We start from the raw sequence: 13,338 nt of genomic DNA, 5'->3' as shown, positions 1-13,338 counted from the left end.
CATTTTGGATTCTCTTCTGTATTGCTTGGGAGAATACTGGGAGGAGTTTCAATGACTTTCTTACTCAGCTGGCCCACTTGTGCCTCCAGATTTCTAATGGAGGACCTTGTTTCACTCATGAAACTTAAAGTGGCCTTTGACAGATCAGAGACTAAATTTGCTTCTGTCCGTTGCTGAGAAGATGATGGAAAAGGCTTGTTATTGCTAAGCCTGTTTCTTCCACCATTATTAAAGCCTTGTTGAGGCTTTTGTTGATCCTTCCATGAGAAATTTGGATGATTTCTCCATGATGAGTTATAGGTGTTTCCATAAGGTTCACCCATGTAATTAACCTCTGCCATTGCAGGGTTCTCAGGATCATAAGCTTCTTCAGAAACAGCCTCTTTAGTACTGTTGGATGCATTTTGCCATCCATTCAGACTTTGAGAAATCATGTTGACTTACTGAGTCAACACTTTGTTCTGAGCCAATATGGCATTCAGAGTATCAATTTCAAGAACTTCCTTCCTCTGAGGTGTCCCATTATTCACGGAATTCCTCTCAGAAGTGTACATGGATTGGTTGTTTGCAACCATGTCAATAAGTTCTTGAGCTTCTGCACGTGTTTTCTTTAGGTGAATGGATCCACCTGCAGAATGGTCCAATGACATTTTCAAAAATTCAGATAGACCATAATAGAATATATCTAATATGGTCCATTCTGAAAACATGTCAGATGGACACCTTTTGGTCAGCTGCTTGTATCTTTCCCAAGCTTCATAGAGGGATTCACCATCTTTTTGTTTGAAGGTTTGAACATCCACTCTAAGCTTGCTCAGCTTTTGAGGAGGAAAGAATTTATCCAAGAAGGCCGTGACCAGCTTTTCCGCGGAATCCAGGCTATCTTTAGGTTGTGAGTCCAACCATGTTCTAGCTTTGTCTCTTACAGCAAAAGGGAAAAGCATGAGCCTGTAGACTTCAGGATCTACTCCATTCGTCTTTACAGTCTCACAAATCTGCGAGAACTCAGTTAAAAACTGATAAGGATCTTCAGATGGAAGTCCATGAAACTTGCAGTTTTGTTGCATTAAAGCAACTAGCTGAGGTTTCAGCTCAAAGTTGTTTGATCCAATGGCAGGAATAGAGATGCTTCTTCCATCAAACTTGGACGTGGGTTTAGTAAAGTCACCAAGCATCCTCCTTGCATTATTATTATTTTCAGCTGCCATCTCCTTCTCTTGCTCTAATATTTCTGAAAGGTTACCTTTAGATTGTTGTAATTTAGCTTCTCTTAGTTTCCTCTTCAGAGTCCTTTCAGGTTCAGGATCAATTTCAACAAGTGTGCCTTTTTCCTTGTTCCTGCTCATATGAAAGAGAAGAAAACAAGAAAAGAAGAGGAATCCTCTATGTCACAGTAAAGAGGTTCCTTATTGTTAGTAGAAGAAGAAAGGGGAGAAGAGTGAAGAAGAATGGGTTTGGATTTTTTTAGATGAAGATAGGTGAAGAGAAGTGTTAGTAAATAAATAAATAGAAGAAGAGAAGAGAGGGAGAATTCGAAAATTAATTTTTGAAAAGGGGTTAGTAATTTCGAAAATTAAAGATAAGATATAATTAAAATTAAAAATTAAAACAAAAAAGAATTTTTGAAAAAGAGATGAGATATTTTCTAAAATTAGAGAAGGAAAAGTAGTTATGTGGTTTTGAAAAAGATAAGAAACAAACACAAAGTCAAAGAGTTAGTTGAAAAAGATATTAAAATCAAGTTTGAAAAGATTAGAAGATAAGAAGTTAGATGAGATATTTTGAAATCAAATTTTGAAAAAGATAAAATTTTTGAAAAAGATATGATAAAAGATAAAAAGATTTAATTTTTAAATTTAAAATTACTTACTTCACTAACAAGAAACTACAAGATAAGATTCTAGAACTTAAAGATTGAACCTTTCTTAACAAGAAAGTAACAAACTTCAAATTTTTGAATCAATCACATTAATTGTTAGTGAGTTTTCGAAAATTTGATATAAAGATAAGAAAAAGATTTTGATAATAATTTGAAAAAGAATTTAAAAAGATAAGAATTTTAAAATTGAAATTTTGACTTGACTTGTAAGAAACAACTAATTTTAAAAAAATTTTTGACCAAGTCAATCCAAAATTTCAAAAATTTGGAGAGAAAAAAGGAAAAGATATAATTTTTTATTTTTGAATTTTTAATTATGAGAGAGAAAAACACAAACATGACCCAAAACATGAAAATTTTCTATCAAAACACAAGATGCATGCAAGACACTATGAATGTAAAGATGAACACTAAGAACACTTTGAAGATCATGATGAACATCAAGAACATAATTTTTGAAAAATTTTTGATGCAAAGAAAACATGCAAGACACCAAACTTAGAAATCTTTAATGCATGGACTCTAACAAACGAAAAATGCATATGAAAAACAACAAACAACACAAAACAAGAAATCATCAAGATCAAACAAGAGGATTTACCAAGAACGTCTTGAAGATCATGAAGAACACTATGAATGCATGAAATTTTCGAAAAATGCAAGAAAAAATTTTTAAAGCATGCAATTGACACCAAACTTAAAAATTGACTCAGGACTCAAACAAGAAACACAAAATATTTTTGGTTTTTATGATTTTCAAATTTTTTTTTTTGGATTTTTATTAATTTTTTTCGAAAATATTTTTGGAAAAAAAACGAAAAAGAAAAGAAAAATTTTGAAAAAGATTTTTGAAAAGAAAATTACCTAATCTGAGCAACAAGATGAACCGTCAGTTGTCCAAACTCAAACAATCCCCGGCAACGGCGCCAAAAACTTGGTGGGCGAAATTGTGATCACATCAATGTAGTATTCTTTGTTGTTGTATGGAATAATTATAATGTCTCTTTGCTATGTGTGGACACAACTCCGTTCAACTTAACCAGAAAGTGTACTGGGTCATCCAAGTAATACCTTACGTGAGTAAGGGTCGATCCCACAGAGATTGTTAGTATGAAGCATGCTATGGTCATCTTGTAAATCTCAATCAGGCGGATTATAATTGATTATTGGGTTTTCTAAAATAATAAATAATAAGTAGGAAATAAAGATAAAGTTACTCATGTAATTCCATGGTGGGAATTTTAGATAGGTGTATGGAGATGCTGTGCTCCTCCTGAATCTCTGCTTTCGTACTTCTTCCTTCTTCCTTCTCATCACTCTTTTCTATGGCAAGCTGTATGTAGGGCATCACCGTTATCAATGGCTACATCCTATCCTCTCAGTGAAAAAGGTCCAAATGCTCTGTCACAGCACGGCTAATCATCTGTCGGTTCTCAATCAGGTTGGAATAGAATCCCTTGATTCTTTTGCGTCTGTCACTAACGCCCAGCCTTCAGGAGTTTGAAGCTCGTCACAGTCATTCAATCTCGGAATCCTACTCGGAATACCACAGACAAGGTTAGACTTTCCGGATTTCCATGAATGTCGCCATCAATTCTAGCTTATACCACGAAGATTCTGATTAAGGAATCCAAGAGATATGCGCCCGGTCTAAGGTAGAACGGAAGTGGTTGTCAATCACGCGTGTTCATAGGTGAGAATGATGATCAGTGTCTCGAATCATCACATTCATCATGTTGAAGTGCAACGAATATCTTAGAACAGGAATAAATCAAATTGGATAGAAAATAATAGTAATTGCATTGAAACTTGAGGTACAGCAGAGCTCCACACCCTTAATCTATGGTGTGTAGAAACTCCACCGTTGAAAATACATAAGTGAAAGGTTCAGGCATGGCCGAATGGCCAGCCCCCAAGGTCTAAGGACTAGGCGTCCAGAGATAGATAATACACTAGTAAAAAGTCCTATTTATAATAAACTAGCTACATGAGTAAGTAATTGATGCATAAATCCACTTCTGGGGCCCACTTGGTGTATGTTTGGGCTGAGCTTGATCTATCCACGAGCTGAGGCTTCTCGTGGAGTTGAACGCCAAGTTGTAACGTATTTTGGGCATTCAACTCCGGGTTGTGATGTGTTTCTAGCGTTTTACTCCAGACAACAACATGGAACTGGCGTTGAGCGCCAGTTTACATCATTTAATTACGAATAAAGTATGGACTATTATATATTGCTGGAAAGCTCTGGATGTCTACTTTCCAACGCCATTGAGAGCGGGCCATTTAGAGTTCTATAGCTCCAGAAAATCCATTTCGAGTGCAGGGAGGTCAGATTCCAACAGCATCAGCAGTCCTTTGTCAGTCTCCTATCAGAGTTTTGCTCAGGTCCCTCAATTTCAGCCAGAAATTACCTGAAATTACAAAAAAATACACAAACTCATAGTAAAGTCCAAAAATGTGAATTTATCATAAAAACTAATGAAAACATCCCTAAAAGTAACTTGAACTTACTATAAACTACCTAAAAACAATGCCAAAAAGCGTATAAATTATCCGCTCATCAATCTTCTAATGGAAAGTTCATGAAACTTGCAGTTCTGTTGCATTAGAGCAACTAATTGAGGCTTCAGCTCAAAATTGTTTGCTCCAATGGCAGGAGTTGAGATGCTTCTTCCATCAAATTTGGAAGTTGGTGTAGTATAATCACCAAGCATCCTCCTTGCATTATTGTTGTTGGGTTCGACTGCCATATCCTTTTCTTGTTCGAAAATCTCAGTAAGGTCATCTCTGGATTGTTGTATTTTAGCTTCTCTTAATTTCCTTTTCAGAGTCCTTTCAGGTTCAAGATCAGTTTCAACAAGAATGTCTTTTTCCTTGTTCCTGCTCATATGAAAGAGAAAAGAACAGAAGAAGAAGAGGAGTTCTCTATGTCACAGTATAGAGATTCTTTTATGTTAGTAGAAGAAGAAAGGAATAGAAGAAGGAAAAGGTAAGAATCCAAACACAAGGGTGAGGATAGGTTCAGATTCTTGAGATGAAAAGAGGTGTTAGTAAATAAATAAATAAATAGAAGAAGATGAGGGGGAGAGAGTTCGAAAATTAATTTTGAAAAGGGGTTAGTGATTTTCGAAAATTAAGAGAAGAAATAAAATTAAAATTAAAATTTGAAATAATTAATTAATTAAAAAGAATTTTGAAAAAGAGTGAGATATTTTCGAAAATTTGAGAGGGAAGATTAGTTAGGTGGTTTTGAAAAAGATAAGAATCAAACAAAAAGTCAATTAGTTAGTTGAGAAAGATTTGAAAATCAATTTTGAAAAGATAAGAAGTTAGAAAAGATATTTTAAAATCAAATTTTTGAAAAAAAAGATATAATTTTAAAAGATATGGTAGAAAGATATGATTTTTAAGAAAAAGATATTTTGAAAAAGATTTAATCTTTTAAAAGTAAAATTGATTACTTGACTAACAAGAAACTAAAGGATATGATTCTAGAATTTAAAGATTGAACCTTTCTTAACACGAAAGTAACAAACTTCAAATTTTTTAATCAATCACATTAATTGTTAGTAAAGTTTCAATTTTTTGAAATAAAGATAAGAAAAAGATTTTAAAATTCAAATTAAGAATTTAAGAAAAATAGTAAGAAAACTGAAAAGGATTTGATTTTTGAAAAAGTTTTGAAAAGATAAGATTTTTAAAATTGAAAATTTGACTTGACTTATAAGAAATAGCTAAGTTTTAAAAATTTTTGACTAAGTCAACTCAAATTTTCAAAATTTTGAGAGAAATAAGGAAAAGATATTTTTTATTTTTGAATTTTCAATGATGAGAGAGAAAAATATAAAAATGACCCAAAACATGAAAATTTTGGATCAAAACACATAATGCATGCAAGAACACTATGAATGTCAAGATGAAAACCAAGAACACTTTGAAGATCATGATGAACATCAAGAACATATTTTTGAAAAATTTTTGATGCAAAGAAAACATGCAAGACACCAAACTTAGAAATCTTTAATGCTTAGACAATATGAATGCAAAAATGCACATGAAAAACAATAAAAGACACAAAACAAGAAAACATCATGATCAAACAAGAAGACTTATCAAGAACAACTTGAAGATCATGAAGAACACTATGAATGCATGAATTTTCGAAAATTGCATAAATTTTTAGAAATATGCAATTGACACCAAACTTAAAAAATTGACTCAAGACTCAAGCAAGAAACACAAAATATTTTTTATTTTAAGATTTTCTAAATTTTTTTGGATTTATTTTTCGAAAATTGTTTTGGAAAACGAAAAAGAAAAGAAAAATTTTTGAAAGATTTTTGAAAACTTTTTGAAAAGAAAATAAAAAGAAAATTACCTAATCTGAGCAACAAGATGAACCGTCAGTTGTCCATACTCGAACAATCCCCGGCAACGGCGCCATAAACTTGATAGGCGAAATTGTGATCATCAACAATGGCTCTAAAAACTTGGTGCTCTCAAACGTGAATCATACTTTGTCATAACTCCACACAACTAACCAGCAAGTGCACTGGGTCGTCCAAGTAATAAACCTTACGTGAGTAAGGGTCGATCCCACAGAGATTGTTGGTATGAAGCAAGCTATGGTCTTCTTGTAAATCTCAGTCAGGCGGGTAATAAATGGTTATGGAGTTTTCAAATAATAATAATAAATAAATAGAAAAAAAAGATAGAAATACTTATGTAAATCATTGGTAAGAATTTCAGATAAGTATATGGAGATGCTGTGTTCCTTTTGGATCTCTACAACATACTGCTTTCTTACTTTCAATCCTTCTTACTCCTTTCCATGGCAAGCTGTATGTAGGGCATCACCGTTGTCAATGGCTACATCCCATCCTCTCAGTGAAAAAGGTCCAAATGCTCTGTCACGGCACGGCTAATCATCTGTCGGTTCTCGATCATATCGGAATAGAATCCATTGATTCTTTTGCGTTTGTCATCACGCCCAACAATCGCGAGTTTGAAGCTCATCACAGTCATTCAATCCCAGAATCCTACTCGGAATACCACAGACAAGGTTTAGACTTTTCGGATTCTCATGAATGCCGCCATCAATTCTAGCTTATACCACGAAGACTCTAATCTCACGGAATGGAAGGCTCGGTTGTCAGGCGAGGGCAACCATGCGTCGTGCATCAGGAATTCAAGAGATACACACTCTAGCTCTCGCTTGTAGAATGGAGGTGGTTGTCAGGCACGCGTTCATAGGGATGGATGATGATGAGTGTCATGGATCATCACATCCATCAGGTTGAAGTACGAATGGTATCTTAGAACAGGAATAAATTGAATTGAATAGAAAATAGTAGTAATTGCATTAAAACTCGAGGTACAGCAGAGCTCCACACCCTTAATCTATGGTGTGTAGAAACTCCACCGTTGAAAATACATAAGTGATGGTCCAGGCATGGCCGAATGGCCATCTCCCCAAAATGTGATCAAAGGATCATAAGGTAATCCAAAAGTAATCCAAAGATGTCTAATACAATAGTAAAATGTCCTATTTATACTAGACTAGCTACTAGGGTTTACAGAAATAAGTAATTGATGCAGAAATCCACTTTCGGGGCCCACTTGGTGTGTGCTTGGGCTGAGCTTGATTTTTACACATGCAGAGGCTTCTCTTGGAGTTGAACGCCAAGTTGTAACGTGTTTTTGGCGTTCAACTCTGGTTCGTGACGTGTTTCTGGCGTTTGACTCCAGAATGCAGCATGGAACTGGCGTTGAGCGCCAGTTTGCGTCATCTAATCTCAAATAAAGTATGGACTATTATATATTGCTGGAAAGTTCTAGATGTCTACTTTCCAACTCCATTGAGAGCGCGCCATTTGGAGTTCTGTAGCTCGAGAAAATCCATTTCGAGTGCAAGGAGGTCAGAATCCAACAGCATCAGCAGTCCTTTGTCAGCCTTCTTATCAGAGTTTTGCTCAGGTCCCTCAATTACAGCCAGAAAATACCTGAAATCTTAGAAAAATACACAAACTCATAGTAAAGTCCAGAAATGTGAATTTAACATAAAAACTAATGAAAACATCCCTAAAAGTAGCTAGATCCTACTAAAAACTACCTAAAAATAATGCCAAAAAGCGTATAAATTATCCGCTCATCAAATACCACCATCTTCCACGGTGAAAAGCCCTCAATAGGGATATTTTTATTTTTCCAGCGCCCAACCTAGCGCCCATTTGAGCGCTAGGGCTAGCTCCAGGGTTGCTCCTGCCGTTGGTTTACCTAGTGCCATTTCCAGCGATGGGTTCTTCCTCTTTGCATTTTCAGGTTGAATTTTCTCCCTCAAATTTAGTGTCCACCATGTAGTGCCATATATGATTGGAAAGCTTTGGAAGTCGAATTTCCAATGGCATTAGAATCACCTCATTTAGAGCTTTGTAGCTCAAGTTATTTATATTGGAGTATGAGGAGGTTAAGGTAGCAAATCCTTTGAAGCTTTCTTTGTACTTTTTCTTCTTTTTCTATCATTTTCTACAAAATTAATCAATTCAAAGAGATCAAAGTAATATATGACTTAAGTACAAAAATACTCAATAATTAAGCATGATGAATTGATTTTTTATATGAAAAAGCATAGAAAAATACACATGATGTATATGCATCACTGAATGTTCAAGTTTGCCACAAACTTGACATTCAAATATTGAATTAAATTGAGAATTGAACCTTCCTCCACGTGAAAATCCTCTACCTGAGCCACGACTTCTTCTTCCAAAAGTTCTTCTGCCAAAAACTCTACCAAACGAAGAGCCTTATGTGAAATTTGATTGAATGATGCAATAGTTTTTCTAAATATTTTCAGCATATCTTCATTTCTAAGAAGAAGTGAAGCAACTTCAAGAAGTGTGATAGAATTTGATTTTGTCATAAAAGAAGAGAGAAACAAAGCATAATCTTCACTAATCCCTTCAACAATGGCTTCAATGTGATATTCAGTGAAAAGGGCATGGCCAATTGAAGCTAAAGAATGTACTACTTGTTGAATTTTCTTCAAATACTCTGATGCTGTAAGGGCTTCATTCTTAATGAGCTTCAGTTGAGATTTCAATTGATTTAGCTGAATCTTGAAACTTTAAGCAAAATGTTGCTAAAATTTTCCCTAGACTTGATATGCACAAGTGAAATTAAGCATTTTGTTTTAAAAGAAAGATCCATAGAGGTCAGCAATCAGGTCATAAGATAATGGTCTTTGACCTTCCAATCTTTATAAGATATTGTTCCAGCAGTTTCTTCAGTTAATAAGTTAAATTTTGCTGGAATTTCGTTTGAGTGAAGAAGATCGTAAAGTCCAATTGCCCCATTTATGTGTAGCGCAAGCTATTGTCAGGCCTTGAATGTGTTCTTGTCAAGTTCGTCAATAATTAGAGTAGAAAGAAAAAGTTTAGAGGGGGAAGTAGTAGTGAAAATTGCAAATTTTGACCATGGATCAGAAAATAGCTCCGGATACCATGAAAGAATCTTGAAATAAAAGATATTGAAGATAGAAGATGATAAACGATAAAAACAAAGAAAGACAAAAAAGAGAAAGTATAAAGAGATAAATCGAAGGATAAATATATGATTCATTATCAATTATTCAATTGTATGTTTATGAGGTAAGAATTATTTCTAGTAACGTAACTAACTAATAACAGCTTGTTATTGTGTTGTTACCGTTTTATCCTTGTCAAATTCGAACCGATATATTAAATTGCATAAATTAAATTTTTTTTTTTTCTTGGGCTTCTTATAAAAAAATTATATAGTGATTGTTTCGCTTTTCTTGACGTGGATAAAGGTTATGTTGGGAAGGAGAATAAAGTCATCAATGCATATACCTGCAAACCAAAGTATGTATGTTAAAAAATAAGAAAAAAAATAATTACTCATAAAGCTTTGAATAAAGATGCATATATTCTGGAGATGATTAGAGTTACAAATTATGAATGATAGAATAATTTAAAAACCATAGTATATATAGTACATATAGTACATATTCAAAGTTATATTAATATGTTTGTTCATATCCTACCCAAAACATAAAACTAGACCCAACAAGGAAGAAGGCCCACCCAAAAGGGTAGCCACTTCTGCCTGCCCGACCTATTAAGAGGTCGGGCGTGACGAGGGAGCTTCAGTCCCATTTATCTAAATAAGTAACTACCTCTCTTAAATCTCTTCTACTATCTATATCCTATCTAGAAGGAAGATCTGAATAACTTCCTAAGATAAAGGTGCATCTACTTTAAAAAGTGGTCATCTTTCCTACTATAAATACTCTAACACCCCTTAAGTATATTCAAGTCCCAATCTACTAAAAACTTGCTTAAAACCCTTGCTAACTTAAGCATCGAAGTCTCTTGCAGGTACCACCCCTTCCTCCTGACGAGGAACTCGGACGACGGCACCTCGGCATCAGAACAAGTTGGATGCCATCTCAAAAGGAGTCTGGACCTCACGTTCAAGCCCAAATTCCCGTTTCAGGTAACCCCCAAAAACATTGGCACCATTGTTGGGGGCCTGGAAATCTACATCCGCGTATGGCGGACAATCAATACAAAGACGGTCACTCGACGTCTGAGTTAGAACTGGAGCACCACCATGACAACTTGACGCTAGCATTACCTCCACCTCGAGAAAGAACAAATACCCCCTACGGGAAAGGAATGTCAGGAAACCCTCAACCATGGCAGATCCATTCAGATTTCAACCTTCCCGAAGATGAAGAACCTCCTCATCTAACGAAAATATTGGGATTAGTTCATGACCACTGTGAACGATTAGAGAAACTCGAACTAGAAGTTAAACGACAACGAGAAGTACAACAGAAATTATGAAGGGAGGTACGACGAAAAGAGCTGAAGGAAAAGCTCTTAAGATTAGAGGTCGACCTCTGAAGACGGAACAACCAGGCAGATCAGGAGGAGACCCTCTAGGAGGAGAAGATTCGTTTGTTGAAGAAATCATGCAAGTTAGGCTTTCCAAAAAGTTTAAAACTTCTCACATGGATCTCTATGATGGAATGACCGATCCGATGCACCACCTCAATAATTTCAAAAGTAGGATGTATCTAGCCGATACCATTGATGTGACTCGTTGGAAAGCCTTCCTGACAACTTGCGATGAAGTGGTTTCATAACTGACCTACCAGGTCGGTAACTTGCTTTGATGACCTGGCAAGGAAGTTCCTTACCAGATTTTCAATTCAAAAAGACGAAGTGAAGCATGCTCCAAGCTTGATAACGGTTAAACAGGAAGTCGAAGAGACACTCCGAGACTATATAAAGAGATTCAATAAAGCCTACTTGAAATATAAAACATGCCTACTGAAGCAGTGATAATGGGATTAGTTAATAGCCTTAAAGAAGGGTCGTTCTCAAAATCCATATCCAAGCAACACCCGACTTCCTTGTATGAAGTACAAGAGCGGGCAGAAAAATACATCAACATGAAGAAAAATTTCTGACTTAGAGAACCTCCCCCGAGGCCCAACTCGTCCTACCCAACTTGGGAAAAGGAGAAAAAAACTAAGAAAAAGGAAGAGTACAACTTAGAAAAACCTTGAAGGTATCATAATTTCACCCTTCTTTAAGTATCTCTTGTGGATGTCTACAAGGAGATATGCCACAGTGTGAAACTTTCTCCCCCTCACCAATGAAATATAAAAAGGTAGGAAGTCAGACAGAATACTGTGAGTACCACAAGATTTACGGACATTCTACCAACAATTGCTATGATTTAAAGAATGTCATAGAAAAATTGGCCAGTGAATGTTGGCTAGACAGATACTTGGCTGAGAGGTCAGATGACCAAAGAAAAAGGAAGAGAGATGAAGATAGGGGTCGGCAAGAATGCCCCCCCCCCCCCACAAACTCTTGAATAACACATACACATGATTAATGGAGGGTTTGTTGGAGGAGGAATCTCAAAATCCTCATGAAAAAGGCATCTTAAAGAGGTGTACCAAGTTGGAGATGATAACAGAACTCCTCATTTATTAACCAACTCGTTCACTAAAGAAGATGCTCAAGGAGTGAAACTTGGCTACGACGACCCAGTGGTAATAACAATAATCCTCACTAATGCAAATCTTTATAGAACTCTACTGGATCATGGGAGTTTGACAAACATATTGTTTAAGCCCGCTTTTGACAAACTCGGGCTAGAAGAAAATGATTTGAAGGCATACCCAGATAACCTCTTTCGGCTAGGGGACACGCTAATCCAACCTCTTGAATTTATCTTCCTATACACCACCTTTCGAAAGGGCACGAAGTCAAGGACGTTAAACGTCAACTATATCGTGGTTGATGTTATGTCAGCATACAAGGTCCTAATAGGGTGGACCACTTTAAATCGACTAGTAGCAGTCGTCTCTACGCCCTACTTGTGTGTGAAATTTCCCACTGTAGAAGGAATTGCCACCATAAAGGGAGATCAAAATTTGGCACGAAAGTGTTACAATGAAAGGCTTAATCTAAAGCACAACCCGGGAGGAAAAGAAGTCAACATTATCGAGCTCCATGGTGTTCGAACTCGAAAAGAACTACGCCCCCAACCTGGAGGAAAGGTAGAAGAAGTGTGAATCGGAGATCATCCTAAAAAGACAATGAAAATAGGGGCTAACCGAAAAAGAGGTCTGAAAGCACAACTCGTTGACCTTCTACGAAAAAACTCTAACCTCTTCACCTAGAAAGCCTCTGACATGCCTGGTATAGATTCTGACCTAATATCTCATAAGCTTGCCGTCTATCCGGGTTCCATACCTATTCAGCAAAAATTTTAGAAACTCAGGCCTGAAAGAACATAGGTCGTGGAAGAACAGGTGCAAGCATTATTGGAAGCCGATTTCATAAGAGAGGTAGAGTATCCAGTGAGGCTGGCTAATGTGGTTCTGTTAAAGAAGCAAAATGGAAAGTGGAGAATGTGTGTCGATTACATTGACCTCAATAAGGATTGTTCCAAGGATCGATGCCCTCTCTCGAACATCGGCTCTGGTTGACTCGGCCTCAAGTTATTGGTATTTGTCCTTCATGGATGCATACTTGGGATACAATCAAATTCTGATGTATAAGCCATACCAAAAAAAGACTTCTTTCAGCACTCTAAAGGCTAATTATTTCTATGTAGTAATGTCTTTTGGATTAAACAAGGCTGAAGCTACATACCAGCAACTGATGAAGAAGGTGTTTTCCCTCCACTTAGGAGAACTCATGGAAGTATATGTGGACGACATGCTCGTCAAAACTAAAGATGACTTAGCTCTCCTGTCCGACGTCTCCGAGGTATTCTCCACAATAAAGTGGCATGGGATGAGACTAAACCCCTCAAAATTCACCTTCGCAGTGAAAGCTGAAAAGTTCTTAGGTTTTATGCTCACTCAAAGAGGTATTGAGACCAACCTAGACATGTGCACAGCCATACTA

At 36.2% G+C, this 13,338-nt stretch overlaps 1 non-coding gene across 1 annotated transcript; it reads left to right on the top strand.

Moving 5' to 3' along the window:
* The first annotated feature begins 708 nt into the window (after window positions 1–708).
* Window positions 709–812, top strand: LOC130984516 (small nucleolar RNA R71). Its single transcript, XR_009088450.1, has one exon. It is a non-coding gene; the product is annotated as a small nucleolar RNA R71 (small nucleolar RNA).
* The last annotated feature ends 12,526 nt before the right edge of the window (window positions 813–13,338 follow it).

Source organism: Arachis stenosperma, chromosome 5 (genome assembly GCF_014773155.1).
Source record: "Arachis stenosperma cultivar V10309 chromosome 5, arast.V10309.gnm1.PFL2, whole genome shotgun sequence".
In the NCBI taxonomy this organism is placed as follows: Eukaryota; Viridiplantae; Streptophyta; class Magnoliopsida; order Fabales; family Fabaceae; genus Arachis; species Arachis stenosperma.
The sequence above is the reverse complement of the archived record's forward strand: the minus strand, read 5'-3'. Positions and strand labels throughout refer to the sequence as shown.